Genomic DNA, 20,903 nt, shown 5'->3' on the forward strand with positions numbered 1-20,903 from the left:
AAAGGTAGAAAACATAGTTTAGTTCTGTAAGAGGGCAAATGTAGATGATCAGATGATCAGGTGTGTGCCTATGGACTAAGTATTAATCCAGGCTAGACAAGGGCAGCAAAACATCCACGGATGCAGAAGATTTCTCTCAAAGCAGGGGGGGTGAGGTTCTGAGCCTCACCTCTGTTGATCCCCCAAATTCTAACCTGATGGCCCCCCTGCGACTGTGCCTGTCTTAGGTTGTTCCTCCCTTGAGGAATCTTACCCGTCTCTGGCTAACCAGTCATCTTCCGGGGCCAAACAGGGAAATGTAGAATTGGTAAGTGAGAGAGAAGCCATATTGTTTGAAAAGGTTAGCTTTTTACTTCTTTGCAGATTTATGCCCTGTGGCTTCTATGCCCAGCACTTGTCTCGAGGTATCTTTACCACCTGGAGGAATTATGATACTCGGTAAATTCGATATGAGGCACGAATTCTATTTAAGCGTTGTAATTAGAAAGAAAGAAGAAAAGCTATAGATGTAGCATATGGAAGGAAACATGGGAGGATTGATTATTTCTTTGACATATCTTCTTGTAGAGTACCTTAAGTATGTATAGGTTTTAAACTACTGACTAATTTGCACACACATATTAACATAATAGGAATACGGTGACATAAACAAAGCAAATCTATAATTACCATCCATCTCCAGTGATGCCAAGAAAACCATTTAGGCACCCTAGGCATTTGTGAAAACTTGTTTATGATATGATGGATATTGTCCAACTGTACTTGAACAGTCTGAGAGAAATCAAACAAATTTAAGCAGCCCATTTCTGGGATCTGTTCACATCCCATATGTTCTCTTAACCGTAGATAGTCTATAGTCATAAGATTTTGGAGTGCTACAACTTGCACCCCTCCCAACTCCTGGTTGAGTTCCAACAGTACAGATCCGGTCAAATTCGTTGTCTCACTGTATGCACATGCCAGCCTAGACATCTCCCTCCTCATTCCTATGGCAAGTCCAGGAGACAGTGGGCTGGATGCAGCCACAATGCAGCATCGTCCGGATCCCTGTGGAGGCTTTTTGATGATCATCCTCCGGCACAAGTCCTCCAGAGAGTGCTGATGCCGGAAGCTCCTCCTCATATCGTATCTTAGTTCATTTTCTGGGTATCCAAGCTAGGCCTTGATCTTCTGCATAGAAACAAACAGACCCTTTGCCCACACTTTGACATGCCCTCTACACCACTGTGCAGAACTCATTGGAGGTCAGCACACAGTAACTGCTTTTTTTTTTTTATTAAGAGAAAGGAATATTATCAGAAAAGAGTACCTCCATAGCTGATCATCTGACACCCTTTAAGTGATCAACATTAAGGATATTTAAAGCATGCGTTGATCTTTGATTTACCAATAGTTTTATCCTATCAAGGAGCAATCCCCCTTTTCTTTCTTTTTTTTTTAATCTTTAATCTACACTTACATGAAGAATACTATGTTTACTATGCTCTCCCCTATATCATGTCCCCCCTAACAACCACATTACGATTACTGTCCATCAGCTTAGCAAAATGTTGTAGAATCACTACTTGTCCTCTCTGTGTTGTGCAGCCCATCCTCCCCTTTCTCCCTCCCCCCCATGCATGCTAACCTTAGTACCCCCTTATTCTTTCCCCCCCTTATCCCTCCCTGCCCACCCATCCTCCCCAGTTCCTTTCCCTTTGGTACCTGTTAGTCCATTTTTGGGTTCTGTAATTCCACTGCTGTTTTGTTCCTTCAGTTTTTCCTGTTCTTATACTCCTTAGATGAGTGAAATCATTTGCTATTTCTCTTTCTCCACTTGGCTTATTTCACTGAGCATAATACCCTCCAGCTCCATCCATGTTGCTGCAAATTGTTGGATTTTTCCACTTCTTATGGCTGAGTAGTATTCCATTGTGTATATGTACCACATCTTCTTTATCCATTCATCTACCGATGGACATTTAGGTTGCTTCCAATTCTTGGCTATTGTAAATAGTGCTGCGATAAACATTGGGGTGCATCTGTCTTTCTCAAACTCGATCGCTGCGTTCTTAGGGTAAATTCCTAGGAGTGGAATTCCTGGGTCAAATGGTAGGTCTGTTTTGAGCATTTTGATGAACCTCCATACTGCTTTCCACAATGGTTGAACTAATTTACATTCCTATCAGCAGTGTAGGAGGGTTCCCCTTTCTCCACAGCCTCGCCAACATTTGTTGTTGAGACACTGAATTTTTTATGTTATTTCATTTTAATTCATTCAAATTTAAATAGCCACAGGTGGCTACTGGCTGCAGTGTACATCAATGTTTTGGACATTTTCTATTTTCCCATGTTTGCCCCCCAAGTATTTACCTTGTCTATCTTCTCCTATGTAGCAAAAATTTAGTACATTAACTTGATTAAAGAGTATTTCAGTAAAGACAAAAATACCTACAATTACTTATTGTACTGGGTTGGATAGCATCCCCTCAAACTTCGGTCCTTCCCAGAACCTCAGATTGTATTTTACTTGGAAATGAGGTCATTGAATACGTACTTAGTTAAGAGGGGGTTACACTGCAGTGGGGTGAGCCCCTAATCTAATATGGTGTCCTTGAAAGAAAAGGAAAAAACAGACACAGAGAACAGCATGTGACAACTGGGGCAGAGGGTGGACGGATGCACCTACAACTGTGGGAATCCAGCTCCAGCCTACGGGTGGGATGCCTGAAGGTGCAGGACAGAGTTGGTGTATGGAGAGACAGGACACGGAGCCCGCTGGAGGAGGCCTCTCGACAAAGTGCCGATGACAGCTTTATTTATACCATTTTGCACAAGGATATGATTATTTTTTATTGTTCTTTTGATTAATTAGTAGTGGCAGTTGATTAATAGGTATAGGCAAGCTTTTTTCTTTCTTCTTCTTTCTAATCTCTTCATGGTTGGTCAAGTGTTAGACAGGTGATCGTTTTCTGTTCCTTGACCGAAACTTTTCGTAGCAACATGTACTCTATTGTGTCTCCCGTTTTTATGCAAAGTGGTTTCTAAGTAATTCATGTGACCACAGAAACGTGCAGCATGTAGCAGTGACTATGGAGTCTATTAGATCAGGGTGAAATACAGGTCACTCACTCACTGCTACAGTTATCTAGGCAGGTATCATCATCTACATTTTTAATGTAATGGGTACATTTTATCCCCTAATAATATTAATTCTACAATAGGTAGATGCAAGATAAAGATAGAAAGCATGATTCAGTGCTGTAAGAAGGCAAGTGTAGATTATCAGTTCTGTGCCTATAGATTAGGTATTAATCCAAGCCAGACAAGGGCAACAAAACATCGACGGGTGTAGACAATTTCTCTCAACACTGGGGGTGGTGAGGTTCTAAGCCTCACCTCTGTTGGCCCCCCTGCGACTGTGCCTGTCTTAGGTTGTTCTTCCCTTGAGGAATCTTACCCATCTCTGGCTAACCAGACATCTTCCAGGGCCATACGGGAAGATGTAAAGCTGGTAAGTGAGAGAGAAGCAATATTCTCTGAAAACATTAGTTTTTCACTTCTTTGCAGATTTATGCCCAGCACTTGTCTTGAGGTATTTTTACCACTTGGAAGAATTATGGTACTTGGTAATTACATGTATGAGGCACGGATTCTAGCAAAGGGCTGTAATTAGGAAAACTGTAGAAGTAGCAAATAGAGAAAAACATGGGAAGATGGATTAAGTGTCAGATAGGGTTATTCCATTCAGTATTCCCCCATAACTCTATTTCTCTAATTTTCCTATAAAACTCTTCATCACTAATTTCACTAGCATTACAAAACAGGGGGGCTTTCTCACTTAGGTGGAGATGGGGTAGTCAGTGTTTGACTAGCTACCTGCAGGTTTTGGTATTCTATGCCTAGATTGCCATCTGGCCTCTGCATGTTCTATTCTTCAGGACCACTGTCCTGAAAAGCTTCTGGGAAGTTTATGTTCTCCTCCTTTCTGTGCTGCTTAGCAAAGGTTAGCTTAGCCCTTGGCAACAATGCAAGCAAAAGCAAAGCCAATAGTATAATGGAGAACAACCAAATCAAGGTGGGTAATAGAGGGAGCCAGCTGTGAAGGCCCTTGATTTGTGGGGGTCTTCCTCCAGCCTGATCTTTGCTTCACAGCTTGAGTAGCATGGCCCCCAGCATACAACCAAGGATTTCCAACAACAACAGAAGCTAGAGAAAGGGGTGAAATATACCCTCCCTTAGTGCCTTCAGAGAGGCACTGATGCTTTGATTTCAGACCTCTAGCCTCCAGAACTGTGAGGGAATGATTTTTTGTTGTTTTAAGCTGCCAAGTTTTTGGTAATCTGTCAGAGCAGTCCCAGGACACTAACACAGGTACCCAAGTGCACCCATCTTCACCCTTCTGCCATTTAATAAGGCCTTTATGGTGTTAAATTGACACCAAAATTATTAATAGTGAAAAGCATAAGCCCCGTGGTAGAGTCACCAGCAACGAGGATATTTAAGAACACTGAAATGCATAGAGCACCTTGATAAAGTGAGAGCTTCCCATTTCTTCCCTTCTAAACTTTCTTTCTATCCAGACTTTACCTCCAAAACCTGTTTTGAATCAAAGATGTGACTTAAGTCTTAGAAGGAAGTCTGGCTTCTGTCTGCATCCCATTACTAAGGTATGGCTGCAATGATCACATTAAGAAAATAAAAGATTAATCATCCAGAGAAAAAACACGACAAGTAATGTATTATTCCTAAAATGTGACATTCAGAAAACATCTTTCCTAAAGTTCATGGAAACACATACACACGTCTGCAGGTATAATGTATAAGCACTAGTGTGTGTATGAACATGGATATATGAGAGTATATTTTGTATGTGTACATCATAAAAGTAAAATCTGTTTTCTCTGAATGAGCATCCTTTTAGGGAAGCTGGAATCCCATCACTGACAACCCAAGAGTGAGCCACAGACCTGCCTCCTACTGACGTCAGCCTTGAGGACACCAGCAGGATAAAGTACAGTCAAACTGAAAGATAGTCAGAGACCCCCAAACCCACAGTTCTGCACCCCCCACCCCCACACTTTTGAGGAGGCTAAAAATTTACAGCGACATTCCCACCATAGCCAACATTTCAGAGTCTGCCCCTCTCCTCGCCTAAGGGGGCTTGGTTGTTTCTACAAACTTGTTTTGCTGCCGTAATAATCAGATATGTCTATTTTATGGGTTACAAATACTCAGGGAATGTGAAACGTTCTTTGGACAAGTTTTTTATTTCAGAGAGACGAGAAGCTAGCAGCAGGCCCTTTAGAGTCACTTGAGCAAACAGACCCAGTGAGGAAACCACAGGGATGTACCAGAGTCCAGCTAGATAGGTCGAGGAAGCCAGAAGGGACAATGCTCTGGAAAGGCCGCACTAGGGATAAAGAAACAGCTGCTGTTATTCATATAAGCACACCTGAGAAAGGCAGTGAAGGAATGAAAGCCTTTCCCTATGGCAGGAAAAACCTTATTAGACCGTAATTGATGGGATCCAAGACAGGCTGCAGAGAATGCCTCTGTGGCTCAGAGGGTCTCATGGCTCACCCATAAATTTCACTGATGACATTGATACCAGTCCTTTGTGGGGCTGCATTGTTAGGCTTCACTGGATTCCTTCTCTTTTCAAGAAAGCTATATATCAGCTATAAATTGTTACTGATAAATGCTGGAGCCCAATTCTAGTGTTTTCAGGGTCTGTGCAGCCCCACATGTGGCAAACACTGAAAAATGACAGACAACATGATAGGTTTGTTCACATCTGCTGGGATCTGGACAAGCAGCAGGTATTTCAGCCTCCCAGGACAGAGAGAGCATTCACCCAGCTCATACCCATTTGCCCCAGGCAGCGCTTTTATTTCAACCACCTGAAAACTAGTGTATTCTGCAAGGGAACTTGGGCTTTGTTTCTTGTCTGCATTTGGTGTGTTTCAGAGGATTGGGTTAGCTCTTATTAGAGTCTGATTCCTCATCTGTCTTTGACCTGAAAAGAGATTTTCAAGAGAACAGTTACACTACGGACTGAGAAATATCTGCAATTATAGTTGGAGGCATGGGGGTTTGATGAAGAAACTGAGTACAAGGTAGGAAATTTGTATTTCCTAGAAGATAGAATATTTTGTTTCCTGATTTTTATTCAGAAGACATTGTCTATTCATTCTGTATAAAGTCAGAGCAATTTTTAGAGTGTCTGACTAAGATATATAAGGCTCTTTTTTAAAAATATATGCTTTATAACTATGGTTGTGTCATACAGAGGAGAACCAATCTGCTTCATGCAGAGGGTAGTGGAAGATCTGTATGGGTGTGACATGCATATTTAGCAAGATTCTGGTCAACATTCCGGTTTAATAGAATTTCTTTACCTACTGACTCTTCTGCTATGAATCAGACATTTGGCCTATGAAGTCCTATTTTTCCAACAAAGACAACCCTCTCTCTCAAATCCACACAAGGGATTTTTTTTAAGTCAGAAATTCCTCATTTCCATTACCTACATTAAAATATCATTCTTCCCTAAAACCTTTTAACTTCTCTCATTGAAAATCTGAAAAACAGAGATTAGAAAATTATGGAATCATGTAATATATTTACAGCTGAGCTAGTTGGTGGTTAAAATGGGAAAGATGCACAGCGGAAGAACTGTAATGTGTTTCAAAGTGTATTTGCTTTTTAAGAAAACATCTTTCTATTGGATAGAATCTTCTACATGGTGCTATAGTAATAACAGGAAACTTGGGATGTTCTATTTGCTGAAGAAAATACTAGTAATTGTCACTTCATTCCTTAAAAAAGTGATTGTTTTCAACTTGGAATTTGACTTCCAGAAAGTTTTAATATATCATATAACATTCTATTACCCTTAGCTTGACATTGCAAACAGTAATAGGGTACCTAAGATCTGCTTAATAAGCATCTCAATTATTTATTAAGATGAATGAAGATGCATGCACAGTTTAAGAATGAAAGTGAAATGACCTATTATACTGAAATTTATGATGGTGCCGAATTTGAAGGCAGAATAATTACGAGTCAAACACCACAACTTAAAAGTGTAGGGAATAATATATAGACAGTTGATCATACAAGTAACTAGGGAGCAGCATAAATAGTGGTGAAGAACAAGAGTTTTGACACCAGAGATACTGAGATTCAAGCCCGTCTTCTGCCATCCAGTAGTTCTACTGTGTGAACTAGAGTTTTCTAATCCGGGGAAAACACTTCCCCATTTTGTTTTTGTGCGTGTGTGAAAAGTAAGATAAAATAACCTATCTAATATACGCAGTGTGACGTACATAGTAAATATTTAGTACTTGGCAGTTATCACTTTTCAATAACATTCATGAGAAAAACATACCACGTAAAGACTGTCTCTGGGCATACAAATTAAACAAACTCGGGCCTGGCAGCTGATAAAGCAAATAAAGAGCTCATGCTGCACAACAGGAAGGTACAGAAGCGAGAGGGGTGACCCAGCCCAGAGGAGTGGGCATGCACATGGCACCATCTGGAGGGCTGGGGCTAACCCGACCAACAGCCCAGGGAATACCACACTCAGGCTCCAAATTTTCCTTCTCAAACTATTTCAGTTTTAATGCGCAAGCAAACATTTTCAAAATTCCATGAAGGTTTTTGTTGCAATTGCCAAAATAAAGGATATCAATGTTCCTTACCACTTCTTTCCTTCCCTTTTAATAAAGGGAACGTGACTCCACCATCCCTCCCCAAGAGTGCACTAACTTTGGGGGATGTAGAAAGAGTTGGATAGGAAGTATCTTAGCTAAAAATGTTGGCTGATTTTCAAAGGAGTAACTTTGATAAAGTTACAAGGGCACACACTCATTGTTTTCTAAGTATACCCAAACAACCTTATAGTTATTACCTAGCCTTAGAAACTGTGCAGGCAAGGATTACCAGTCACTGCCCAAGGCCAGCCCAGGGGGCGTTTTCAGTCCTGACCCGACCTGATCCTGATCTCACTGCAGCTTTTAGTACGCTCTATTTCTGTAACACTGCTACTTGCTCCAACTCTTTCCCTTAGTGCTCTTTGAATCTTGCTATCCTTACTGTGGCTGCTACTTCTCAAGGCTCTCTTATGGCTGAATTTTATTACAAATACTCTCCCAGGGAAATCCCAACCGCATCAACCACTTCAACTTTTATCTATCTGCTGACAAGTCCCAAGTATGTAATTCCGTTTCCTGAACTCCATATAAATATTCCTAATTTTCTTTGGACTTCTATATCTAGCACCCTGGCATTGTGTGAAAATAAGCATTCTCCTGTTAATGTTTATGATATCTTTATTGTCTAGTGTATGGTAAGTGTCTTGCTATGGAACCATACTTTGAGGAAAAAAGGCTCAATAATCATAGTCCTAACAATCAGCCATGAGGGAGACAAGTCTCTCAGATAAGAAACCAGAACTCCAGGGGAAGGGTCAATTTGAAATTTTCTCTGGTCTTTGAACCAGAAAAAAAGAGTGTTGCCAAGACCCATCTCTTAGGTGGTGGAAATTAAAATGGGGCCCCACCAGGTAAAAATAGTGAGCAGCTGGGAAAGCAAAATGTCAGGAAAAATTTAAGTCAGCTTACCTGGTTTGTATGACTAGAGATGGTTATCTCAGAAGACAAAGTATATACTGAGGTGAATTTTAAGACTTTGATCCAAGTTAGCAATGATAGGATTAAACCCATTCTTTTAAATATCAGCTTCTTAAATTCTCTTCATTTTTCCTTTTGCCTCTAGTACTTAGTAACTCTGATTTGGAAAACCAAGGCTTTATCATCTTGGCTAGAGGCAACCAATAAGGGTTTGTTCATGCTTGGGTAATAGATTTTACAGGAGCTCTCATCCCAGAAGGGCAGAGAGGTTTAACATGAGAAAAACCCATAATAAAGTCAAGTCAGGTCTATTAGAAGGTCAAATCCATGAGAAGATAGAATTCAAGGGCAAGTCAGGGGCTATTTGTTAAGCAGACTTTCTGTGCCCGACATTTTCTCCCAGTTCTTGTACCTGCAAAGGCATGGGGAGTGGGTGGGGTTCCGGGTTTGAATTTCATCAAGGAGCTCATTCCTTTACATTCAATACATCCAAAAGAGAACATTTAACTGCTGGTTACCAATTTCCAACCCCAAATCTGTGCTTCAGGTCTCCAAATATTGTTATGCTACTTCTCTGAATGTTTGTTATTTGTAAAATTGTAATGCCAAGAGTTTACCTAACTACTTCTCTGGATTTACCCTATAGAGATAGGGCTTAAATCTATGCTCTTTCAAACACGTCACTCCGGTGTTTCAAAAGCAACACTCTGATTCAAATATATATTGTTCATTGGGTTTTTCAAGGGTCTGTAAAAATATTCCAGCCCCACCTGTGCACTTTCTTCTACCATTACAGGTTCATACCATCGCATAACACTGAATGGTCTTATTGTTTTCATTCTCTTTGCATGCGTTCTGTCCTGGATTTATGTCCAACTGTTCTAAATTCATGGAACAGAAAAACACATGTCTTCTTTTAAACATAATTTTCTGTTCAGGTGGTCTTAATAAATTAGTGTTGCCTGACTCTCTACTTACCTTTCTTTTTGAGTTCAAATGCTGAAAGTATTTAAAGATAGGGCCCATATTAATGTTATATGCATCACCAACCGCCATCTTATTCACTCAAAATAAATTTGAAAGTTCATAACATCTCTGTATTTGTGCCTTCATGGACCTAAGGTGTATCCCAATTCTTGGGCAAATTGCTAAGGGAGAGTTAGCTAGGATTGGTGAGAGTCACTTCATGGGCTCCAGGGAGGGGGAGATATTTCTATAAATGTAAATACTACATAGCATTTTCTTGTTGCAATTATGGCTAGATTAGCCTTTGTATCTGTGCTTATTATCTCATGTAAAACATACAAAGAAAAAAAGTGAAAATAGTTTGTTCGTTAAAAGAGAACTCAGCAAGTAGAGGAAGTTTCCTTGTCTCTCCAGAACCTTTAAACCTATACTGTGCCCAGAATACTTAGACACACACCCTCAAACAGTACTGAGTTCCAGAATTTCTCCATGGAATGCCAAAAATAATAAACAAAAAATAAATCAAAAGCAACAGTCTCTTTCCATTATGTATTAAATATCTTCCCCATGAAGTTAGGACAAATAGAGATGTATATAGAGAGCAATGGAAACATAAATCTAGTGTCGTAGTAATCGATTTCTGCCTGGTATCTTTATTTCTAGTAAATAATGACCTTGAGATCTTTCTTGGTAGCACTGCAGTAAAAGTCAGCTCCAAGATCCCTGGAAGTGTTTCATCTTCGATAGAGCCAAGGATGCTACCTCCTCTTCAAAATCATTACACTCGCTCATTTCTTGACATGGAATAGAAACAACATTTAGCAGAATCAGAAGAAACTGACATGGGATAGTCACTTAAAGAGCTTTCTGTCCTATCATGTATGTGGTTAATAAATCATTTTATATTGTTCTATGTTAAACCAAAAAGATTTCTTTAAAACATGTGGTCTCTGCATATTACCATTAAATTGCTAAAAATGAAAATAAAACAGTAATACTGATTACTAGAATAATTATGAAAATCTTAAATGTTAAGTAGACCTGATTAGATATGAGGCTCAGCTCAGGCTGTAAAGTCTCAGCTAAGAGATAAAAAGGGAAATAATTTAATCTGCTTAGATATGTGAATTCAGTAAGCAAAGACCACTACTGCAGTTTTATTTTATACAGACTTCCATGTTCCTTCCCAATGCTTATTTCTCAGCAAAATTCACAGGATGATGCATGACCAAGCCAGACCTTTAGACTTTAGAGCACACAGGAAGATGTCAATTTATTTACAAGATAAACAATTGAGGCTGAATTCTGAACCTGGCACTTAATTATTTATATGCCTTGAAAAAAAATCATGTACTCTTTCTATATAATGAGGTAGCATAGAGACAGCAATGGAAAGCAATAGATAACTGTCAAGCATCTATTTAAAGGATGTGGTTTGTATAACTTGGTTTACCAAGATGCTTTCTGGGACCTGAGAAAAGGGGTTCCAAGAGGGGGGAAAAGAAAGGCCCATGGGGCACAGTTAAGAGCTGATGCAGAGTGAAGTGTGATAATGCAAACATAAGTCCTGTAGCCTGGGCCGTTTTTCTTTATTTTATGTTATTATTATTGTTATTTCCAAAAGCAAAACTCCTATGGGACTGGTATTCGTGCCCTCAGTGGTCTGGTCACCAAAGCTCTTATGCGTCTTAATAAATCCTGTTACCTCAGTGAATCATTCTAAGTGAGACTCACACTTTGTTCCAGCCCCTCAGGAGAGGCACCTTTTATAAAGGGCTATCTTTCTCTGACACAGAGATGTAGGAACTGAGTTTTTGTGGGACCTTCTAGGTGGCTGTCAAAGATAAAATAAATGCTGCATGAATCTTACAGAGAAATCAATTGTGTCAACCACAGATTTTGTGGGTCAGAAGGTTGGATATAATAGAAGTAGTGACTGATGTCCAGGATGACTCTTGTAGGCACCCATCAAGACAGTCAAAAACACAGTGTTCAAAAGAAACTGATACCCTATAACCAAAAAGATTAGAAGAAACTCTATATTTTGTTAAATTAAATCTGTGATGCCATTAATGAAGAGGCCTCACATTCCCTCAATATCCCCACCTGCTGCAAAATGACACCCATCACCTTTGGGTAACTGTGCCATAGGTCTACTATGTGGACTCAATGATATATTAATAATACAGTTCTTAGGGTAAGGGTTTTTTGTTGTTGTTGTTTTTCTGTTAATGAAATCTTGATCTTTGTTGCCCTACACTCCCCCTTTAACCCAATGGTCATCATGTGAGAAAGGTGCTACCCATGACAATTCAATTTGCTCTTTCAAGAATCTGCAAATGCAGGCTAAGCCAACTGGGAATGCTGCATCCCTTATGCAATTTTTACGTTAAGAAGTGAGCTCTATTGGATTAATCTCATAGAGGCAAAAAAACAGTAAAACTAAAAATGACATGTTACCTAATCATCACTTTGACAATAATTGCCATGAGCAGAATTTCTTTATAGATTTTGGATGTAGCCTTTGAAGCAAAAAAGTCAGATGGTATGTCAGCCTGAGCTAAAAGGGATTTTTAAAAATTTAATCTTTAAAAGAAGCTCCTGAGATACAGGCTAAAAGAGTTTATAAAGGTCATAAAAATTAACTTATCTTGCTTACTGAAGCTTTTTTAATGCACTCTAAGTTACAAAGGAATCTCATCTGGAGCCTTTAGGCCAATGGTCTACTATATTTTTCTCTCATTAGTAAGGACAGCAAAAATCTGCATTTGGATTTTTACCACCACAATCATCTCTGATTCATTAGTCCTCATGACTGAATATGAGGAGAGCATGGAGCCAGCAGGGGAGGAATATTTTCTACTTATCTCATTTGTTCACACTGCAGTTCAGCAGGCTGCCAGAATCATGAGTGGAAACGGGTCTGCCACTGGGGCTAAACGTGGCTAACTGACAGAATTCTGTCAGACCTATCTGGAAGAAATAAATATCATAAAACATCTTTAAGGCAAGGACTATCACTTACGTAAAGCAAAATTCAGACCTCTCTTCATAAGTAGCATCAAAATCAAAATGGGAGAGGCCTCTGCAGATGTTAGTGTAATAGGCTGGAGCTCATTAAGGAGAGTTAGATCCAGGAGAACCAGTGAGGGCAGTTTTACCTTGTGAGTAATCCCTCAACCATGAATGAGGGGTAATAAATTGGCCCTGCCCACCTCATATGGAATTGTAAGACACAGATGAAATAATATATTTGAAAACATTTACTCCACTCAAACTCCACATAGATATTCAGCATTCTCCTGACAGACAGATGCATGAGTACAGTCATGCCTTAGCTTCAGGTAGCCATGCAGACATGCAGGGGATTTTCTGTGCCAGGAGCCATATCTTATCCTCTTAGGTTATCATTAACGGCACCATGCACAGAGCAGATGCATAACAAATATTTTTAAAGGAATGGAAGATAACCATTTTGTAAACAGATTAACTCTAGAAATGTCTGAAGTGAAAAACAGACTCTTCCACAACTGAAAAACAAAATGCAATTTTTAAAATCTGTCTATGTGATTTACATGTCAGGAAGGATGATATGGCATAAATGTATGGGAGAACAAGAATGAAAGCCAGGATGCCCGAGCCTCAGGCCCAAACCTGCCACATTCTAGTCCACTGCATATTACTTAGCCTTTTCCCTCTTTTGTTATACAGAGGTAATAATAGCAGAAGCCTTGGTTGCTGATGCTGGGCATAAAAGAGAAGGTCCCTGAAAAGAGTCTAACAGTACCTAGTGATGGCAGATTCTCAGCAAAAGTGATGGCCGTTGTTTCACCGGCAGTTGCTCACCTCCTCCTTCTTGCTGCTGTTATTCATCATTGCTAAAAAGTGGGCTTCACAGAGGCAGAGTATCTCAGACGATTCAGTGAAGAAGTGGGCCAGACTGGATGTGTGACATCCCTACTGACCGTCTCTGAGGCACTCAAGGGGAGAGGCTGGCTTTAACCCCCTGCTGCTCGCCTCCTGAGGACTGGCAAGTGAGCACTTGTCAAGACTGTTCTAAAATAAAATCCCTCTAAGAGTTTTTGAACCCAGCTTCACTGCAATTTAGGCATTTCCTCACACTGAAGTCTTCCCTTTGCTGGAATTTTGGTTGGACTGCCTCCTTCAACTTAAATTATTTTTCAAATTAAAAACCTTTCAATATGCTAACCTTTAAAAAGGAGGACCTGTGGGGTAATTCTGTGAAATAAATTGCATTCTTCTCATTTATATTCATAATAAGATCCCCTAACAATTGAAGAGACTGTATGGCTGGACAACAGGATGTAATTTTTGTTCACAAGAAAATCTAGCATCATTTGCTTAGCAACTTTTTGGGTCAGAGATCTTGCTAGGGTTTTTATTCACTTTGGCTAAACTATGATTGGCTTAGAGGTTTCTGGCACCCTTATTACTTATTACAACTCATCCCACATAAAGGCCACTCTCTTCCACCCTTTTTAATCATGATGATGACAGCTGAGAATTGACATCCTGCACTACTGTGTACTGTCAAATGCATAACAAATACCTTAATCAGGCTTAAACAGCTCAAGAACCACAACTATTTATTGCAGGTCAGAGCAACTTCCTGGAGATGGCAAGAGGAGATCCAAGGACACTGGTTTCAGTATGCCCTGCTCTGAATGATATCATCTAATTTGATCAAACAGTTGCTTAATTTTTTTTATGAAACCATGTCTCTTTTACAGTAGCAATAACCTACATCAAATAATCTAGGTAGAGGCACTAACTAGAATTAACAACCAGACTATACTAGCTATTTTATTGGTTTCATAAACTTAAAAAATCAGAAACTTGGCAGAAATATTAAAATAGAGCCCGTTTCCCTAATAGGCTGAGGAATCTTAAGGGAGAACAGGCTCTGTGAGGCACTGGTTTTGTGAGAAACAGACTCTGCAGTCACAGTATCCACCTTCTGGTCTCTAAGAGCAGAGAAGAAATGTTCAAAATGGAGTTTCCATTCCTTCCATAGTCACTATTTCTGGGGTTCATACAATTTATCCCTAGAAGTAATATCCTTTAAAACTATTAAATGGTGAATTTTAGATGGGATCCCAATGGCTATTAAGGAATCTCTTTTTGTTTCCCATTAAAATAGATCTTTTTCAAATTCAGAGGCAGTGATCATAGGCAGCACATTGCTCACTGCTAGGCTGGTAGGATTAACCACATCGAACTCCATTTCAAAACTGAAAGGGTGCTTGTTGCTCCTTAACACTTTCCAGGCAAATTCTTTGTGTCTACTCTAAGTGTGCCAAGGTGGGAGGGCATTTATTTCTAGAGCAGGAGTCCTGTGGTAACACTCAATCTCTCTGACTTCACATCTGTGATGCTCAATGACCTGTGTGCAGTTAATCACTTGGCCTGAGAGATGCAGGCAAGGGAACACTCTGCTTTTCTCTGTATGGGTATTGACAGGCTGGCTTAGAGAGCAGCCTGCTTGGTGTTTCAATTAGAAAACACCTTATCCATGAAGAGGACTGACTGTACTTTCAAAGTAAACTTGGATTGGACTAGATGCTCTTCTATTCCAATACGAATCCTTAAATCATGATCAACGAGGTCAATGTACCTGAAATTATCCATTTGCTCTATTTGGGACATGCTAAACTCTGGCTCTCTGTAAGGATTTCTAAAAATATTAGTAGACTAATCAGAATGATGAATGCCAAGAGCTTTTATGCTGATTTTATAACCACAGCAGCCATCTTGGAACATTTTATTTCTCCTTTTTCTCTCAACTCAGAATGTCTCCCAACTTTACCAAAATTACTGTGTAAAATGAAGACCCAAAGGAACAGACCTGAGTATTTCATGCTAGGTTTGGTCAAGAGTGGAGAAATGTGATAGGTTCAGGGGTAGGAATAAATGTAGTAAATGGGGCAACTTAGTAAGGCCTGATGCTTAGGATTCTTCTCAGTATCCCTTTGTCCTCAGATCAGGACGCTAGGTTCCCCCAGGTGCAGGAAGGGCACCTTTCACAGGAGGGTTTATGGTCTGTTTCAGGGAAGAAGTTTGGAAGGCGTTCAGAGTGGCCTTCCAACTTCTACCATTTTTCTCAAACTTCTGTCAGCTTAAATAAATATTCAATATGCTAAGTTCCATATTTTGGATCAGCCTGTCCTAAGCCTGAATCTCCCTGTCCTCTTGCTCACACTGTTGTGAAGTGTTGTGGATTCTGCTGCACAACTCTGTCCCTTCTTGTCTGTTCCCACACTGCTCTCCTGGTTTAGGCCTCAGTGACTCTCTCCAGGACTACGTTCCACTCTTTAATCTACTTTATACGCGATGACCACATTCATCTTCCTAAAGCAGAGATTAGATCATGCCATTTCCTTGTACAAAAATCTTTAATGGCTCCATACTGCTTTAAGGGTCTGAACTACTTAGTCCAGTGTTCAGCAGCCATTCCCCATCCCATTTACCCTTCTAATCTTGTTTCCCTTGATTTATCTTCATTCGCTCACTAGTTCAGTAATGTGGAATTAGTCATTCTTCATTACTCATGGTCTCCGCATGGGATTTCCCCTTTCCAAGTGTTGGCCATGACCAGCACCCCCACACACCCCCACCCTCCCCACACACTGCATTTCCCTTTCTTTCCCCAATTTATTTTGCATGGCCAAATCCTGCCTGCTCAGCTTTCCCTAATCTCCTCCAATTGGAAATATCTTTCTTCTCATGCCACATAGAACTCTATTTATATGACTTATGACACGTTTACCTTGCATTATAGTTCTGTAATCTCCTATGCTTTTATGTGTGAATATATTTATAGCAGAAACCAGTTCTAACTCCTTTTTACATCCCCCTCATAGTACCTTTCACAGTGACTGGCATATTGTACTGGTTTAATAAATATTTATTGATGTATTCCATTCACAAATGAGTGGATGAATCCTAATTTACTATCCTTAAACCATCGTAAATTAATTTTTTCAGACACCTACTTTCACCTATTCCTATCTTGAAGCATTTCAAATTCTAACAGAAGTTCACAGACAGCTGGAAGAAATTATACACAGATACCAAATCATCAGCATAGCTCTCAGGCTCACATCTTCACCTGGTTATGTGTTCCAGACAGCTGTGCCTTCTTGGAAATGCACTTGGCTTCTGGAGCAAGCTCTGTTTATAACACCTCTACAGCATTCCAGAATAAACATGACAGGCCTTGATGTAGAGAATGTGTACAAGTCCATGATCTATTTATGTTCTCTGGGGACTTGGGGTGGACTTATTGTGCATTTGTAAAAATGCTTCTTATCTAGGGCCTCACTCAATTTCAGGTCACAGTGATTTTACTTTTAGTAAAAAACAGTTCAGATATCCTGTGATGGAGAAAATATGAGTAAGGAGAATGAATAACTCAGCATATGCTGGAGGGTATAAATAAGACCAAATGATGCATATTTAGGCTCACTTTTCCTGAAATGGATGCATGTTCTGCATCCCAATGTCCGTTAACTTTGGCTATTGAGTCATTTTTTAAACTTGTCTGCTCTGAAACTGTTCCTAGTATTCTCTTGGGACTGTGGTCAGAGGTAGAACATCAGTGAATATCCATGTTACCTAATCTCCCATGGTGTGTTTTATTCCATGCCCTTCGTTTTGTTTCTTTCCACTTGATTACTCACATGTACCCCTTTCTATACTCTCTGTTGGGTGGGGGTAGATGGAGAAAGAAAATAAATATGCCCATGTCTGTCACTAGTAGACACCAGTTTATAAATAGTACTGGTTTGACTGTGCACTGGTCAAGAAAAACATTTTCTTTTGAAATGAAAAAAGGAGGTTAAAACAAAAGTTTTAATAACAGGCTTGACACCGAGCAGTGTAATACCAGCATGAATTACACTTGATACCAGACTTTTATTGGAAGTCCTAGACTGCTTTGTTCCTGTCCCTGACATAATATTCAGAGTTGGGTTTTTATTTGTCCAGAAGGGAGCTGCTTGCTATAGTCCATGCAAATCAAACGCTTGATTTATGCACCATTCTACTAGAGGGTGTAACATTAAATTTAATTTTGTGAGGAAACCCTGAAGTGTTTCAATGCCTGGCTTGACATTGTGAACTAGGCAGAGAGGTGCACAAGAATTCATTACAGTTTCCAATATGTGAAATGCAGCATTTGAATGAAAACATTTGTCTCTTGTCAAAAAGGCGTAATATCTGTTCTTCATAAAATATTTCTACCCCACCCCTCAGAACACACCAGCACATTTTTGGTCTTCATCATAGATCTTGATAGAAGATGGGTGACTACAGGTATTTGAGGAGTTAGGGGGACATAAGAAAGCATGTATCTTAAAATGATTTATATCAGTAATATCAACCCAGTTGTCTTAATCCTGACTACTGAATGTTGCCATGGAAAATTTGCATAACTGTGCTAATTGGCTGTGCAACAAGTCTGTGATTTTTTCATCTTTAGCTGGATGATATTTGTTGATCCTCTTGCTCATTACTGGTTGGCTTCCTTTTGTGACCCCAGGAGCAGCTGTTCAACACTTACCTACACTGTCCCCAGTATCCCAATGTCAATGCCAAACCCATGGGCTCAGCAGAAATCTTGCCATCTTCTTCCCCAGGAGACTCAGGGCCATACAGGGTCAAAGCTATTAGCATCCGTCTGTGCACCTGACACTCTTCTATTATCCTTCTTGATCCTCCATTGTTCATGGAAGAGATTCAACACCCTTTACCAGGCAGGTAAGGCCTTTGGTAACCTGCCCCGCCCCTATCTTCCAGACTCATCTCCTTCACTACCCACATACACTCTCAGCCTTCCAAGATGACCTTGGCTCACAAATTTTCCCCTCTGCTTTGAATGACATACCCCTGATTTAGTACAAGCAAAATTTGCTTCTCTGTGAAGCAGTTCTCTGTCAAGAGAGATTTACTTACTCTATTCATAGCACTAGTATGGAAATTCTTTGTATTTAGTCATATTGGCTGGTCGTGCCCACTGGTTTTAAGTGTATCCTATTTAATTTTGAATTAGCCAGAGTACGTGCACATAATCTGGTACATAGAATGTACTCCAGAATTAAATTGAATTAAGTGATCATTACTATAGCAGGAGGAAAATAAATGTGTGTAAGGCAAAGAAAATTTACATCAGCTCAATTTTTCCTACATTTTGCCAAGCTAATATAAGATGACCCAGACTTTTGCTAGGAATTCTAGATTGGGGCCCAGAAGGAATATAGATCAACTGTACTTTAGAATTTTTTCTTTACTTACTGTATATGCCTTTGTTCTAATCTACGAAACAAATACAAATGCATAAAGTATTAACATGTTTTAATTTCCAAATTTCTTAGAAGTTTACATAAAAATAGGCTTTGTTTTATGCAAGTTTCTCAAGTTACAGACATGTTTCCTAAAGCATTCTTTTTGTAAGTCAAACACTGATATTCATTTTTTTTTTTTTTTTTTGAGAGGGCATCTCTCATATTTATTGATCAAATGGTTGTTAACAACAATAAAATTCAGTATAGGGGGGTCAACGCTCAATGTACAATCATTAATCCATCTCAAGCTTAATTCTCGTCAGTCTCCAATCTTCTGAAGCATAACGAACAAGTTCTTACATGGTGAACGAATTCTTACATAGTGAATAAATTCTTACATGGTGAACAGTACAAGGGCAGTCATCACAGAAACTTTCGGTTTTGATCATGCAATATGACCTATAAACAATCAGGTCAAATATGAATATTCGTTTGATTTTTGTACTTGATTTATATGTTGATCCCACATTTCTCCTATTATTATTATTATTTTTATTTTTTATTTATTTTTTTTTGAGAGGGCATCTCTCATATTTATTGATCAAATGGTTGTTAACAACAATAAAATTCAGTATAGGGGGTTCAATGCTCAATGTACAATCATTAATCCATCTCAAGCTTAATTCTCGTCAGTCTCCAATCTTCTGAAGCATAACGAACAAGTTCTTACATGGTGAACGAATTCTTACATAGTGAATAAATTCTTACATGGTGAACAGTACAAGGGCAGTCATCACAGAAACTTTCGGTTTTGATCATGCAATATGACCTATAAACAATCAGGTCAAATATGAATATTCGTTTGATTTTTGTACTTGATTTATATGTTGATCCCACATTTCTCCTATTATTATTATTATTTTTATTTTTTATTTATTTTTTTTTTTGAGAGGGCATCTCTCATATTTATTGATCAAATGGTTGTTAACAACAATAAAATTCAGTATAGGGGGGTCAATGCTCAATGTACAATCATTAATCCATCTCAAGCTTAATTCTCGTCAGTCTCCAATCTTCTGAAGCATAACGAACAAGTTCTTACATGGTGAACGAATTCTTACAGAGTGAATAAATTCTTACATGGTGAACAGTACAAGGGCATTCATCATAGAAACTTTCGGTTTTGATCATGCAATATGACCTATAAACCATCAGGTCAAATATGAATATTCATTTGATTTTTGTACTTGATTTATATGTTGATCCCACATTTCTCCTATTATTATTATTATTTTTAATAAAATGCTGAAGTGGTAGGTAGATGCAAGATAAAGGTAGAAAACATAGTTTAGTGCTGTAAGAAGGCAAATGTAGATGATCAGATGATCAGGTGTGTGCCTATGGACTAAGTATTAATCCAGGCTAGACAAGGGCAGCAAGACATCCACGGATGCAGAAGATTTCTCTCAAAGCAGGGGGGGTGAGGTTCTGAGCCTCACCTCTGTTGATCCCCAAATTCTCACCTGATGGCCCCCCTGCGACTGTGCCTGTCTTAGGTTGTTCCTCCCTTGAGGAATCTTACCCGTCTCTGGCTAACCAGTCATCTTCCGGGGCCATACAGGGAAATGTAAAGTTGGTAAGTGAGAGAGAAGCCATATTGTTTGCAAAGGTTAGCTTTTTACTTCTTTGCAGATTTATGCCCTGTGGCTTCTATGTCCGGCACTTGTCTCGAGGTATCTTTACCACCTGGAGGAATTATGATACTCGGTAAATTCGATATGAGGCACGAATTCTATTTAAGGTTTGTAATTAGGAAGGAAGAAGAAAAGCTATAGATGTAGCATATGAAGGAAACTTGGGAGGATTGATTATTTCTTTGACATATCTTCTTGTATAGTACCTTAAGTATGTATAGGTTTTAAACTACTAACTAATTTGCACACACATATTAACATAATAGGAATACGGTGACATAAACAAAGCAAATCTATAATTACCAGCCATCTCCAGTGAAGCC

The 20,903-nt window shown here is 39.3% G+C and overlaps 1 protein-coding gene across 4 annotated transcripts in view; it reads right to left on the minus strand.

Moving 5' to 3' along the window:
* Positions 1-20,903, minus strand: part of LOC140844947 (uncharacterized) — a 205,728-nt gene that overhangs the window by 123,743 nt on the left and 61,082 nt on the right. The window contains exons 4-5 of one of the 4 annotated variants that reach the window (XR_012123710.1): positions 10,259-10,378; positions 5,214-5,392 (exon numbers count right to left, since the gene is read on the minus strand). The exons of 1 other annotated variant lie outside the window; for it this stretch is intronic. The gene's annotated coding sequence lies outside the window, so the exon portion shown is untranslated. Of the gene's footprint in view, positions 1-5,213; positions 5,393-5,864; positions 5,999-10,258; positions 10,379-20,903 lie in introns of those variants that run through there. 2 more of the 4 variants (XR_012123716.1, XR_012123752.1) reach the window with 2 other exon arrangements.

This window comes from Manis javanica, chromosome 1 (assembly GCF_040802235.1).
Source record: "Manis javanica isolate MJ-LG chromosome 1, MJ_LKY, whole genome shotgun sequence".
Lineage (NCBI taxonomy): Eukaryota > Metazoa > Chordata > Mammalia > Pholidota > Manidae > Manis > Manis javanica.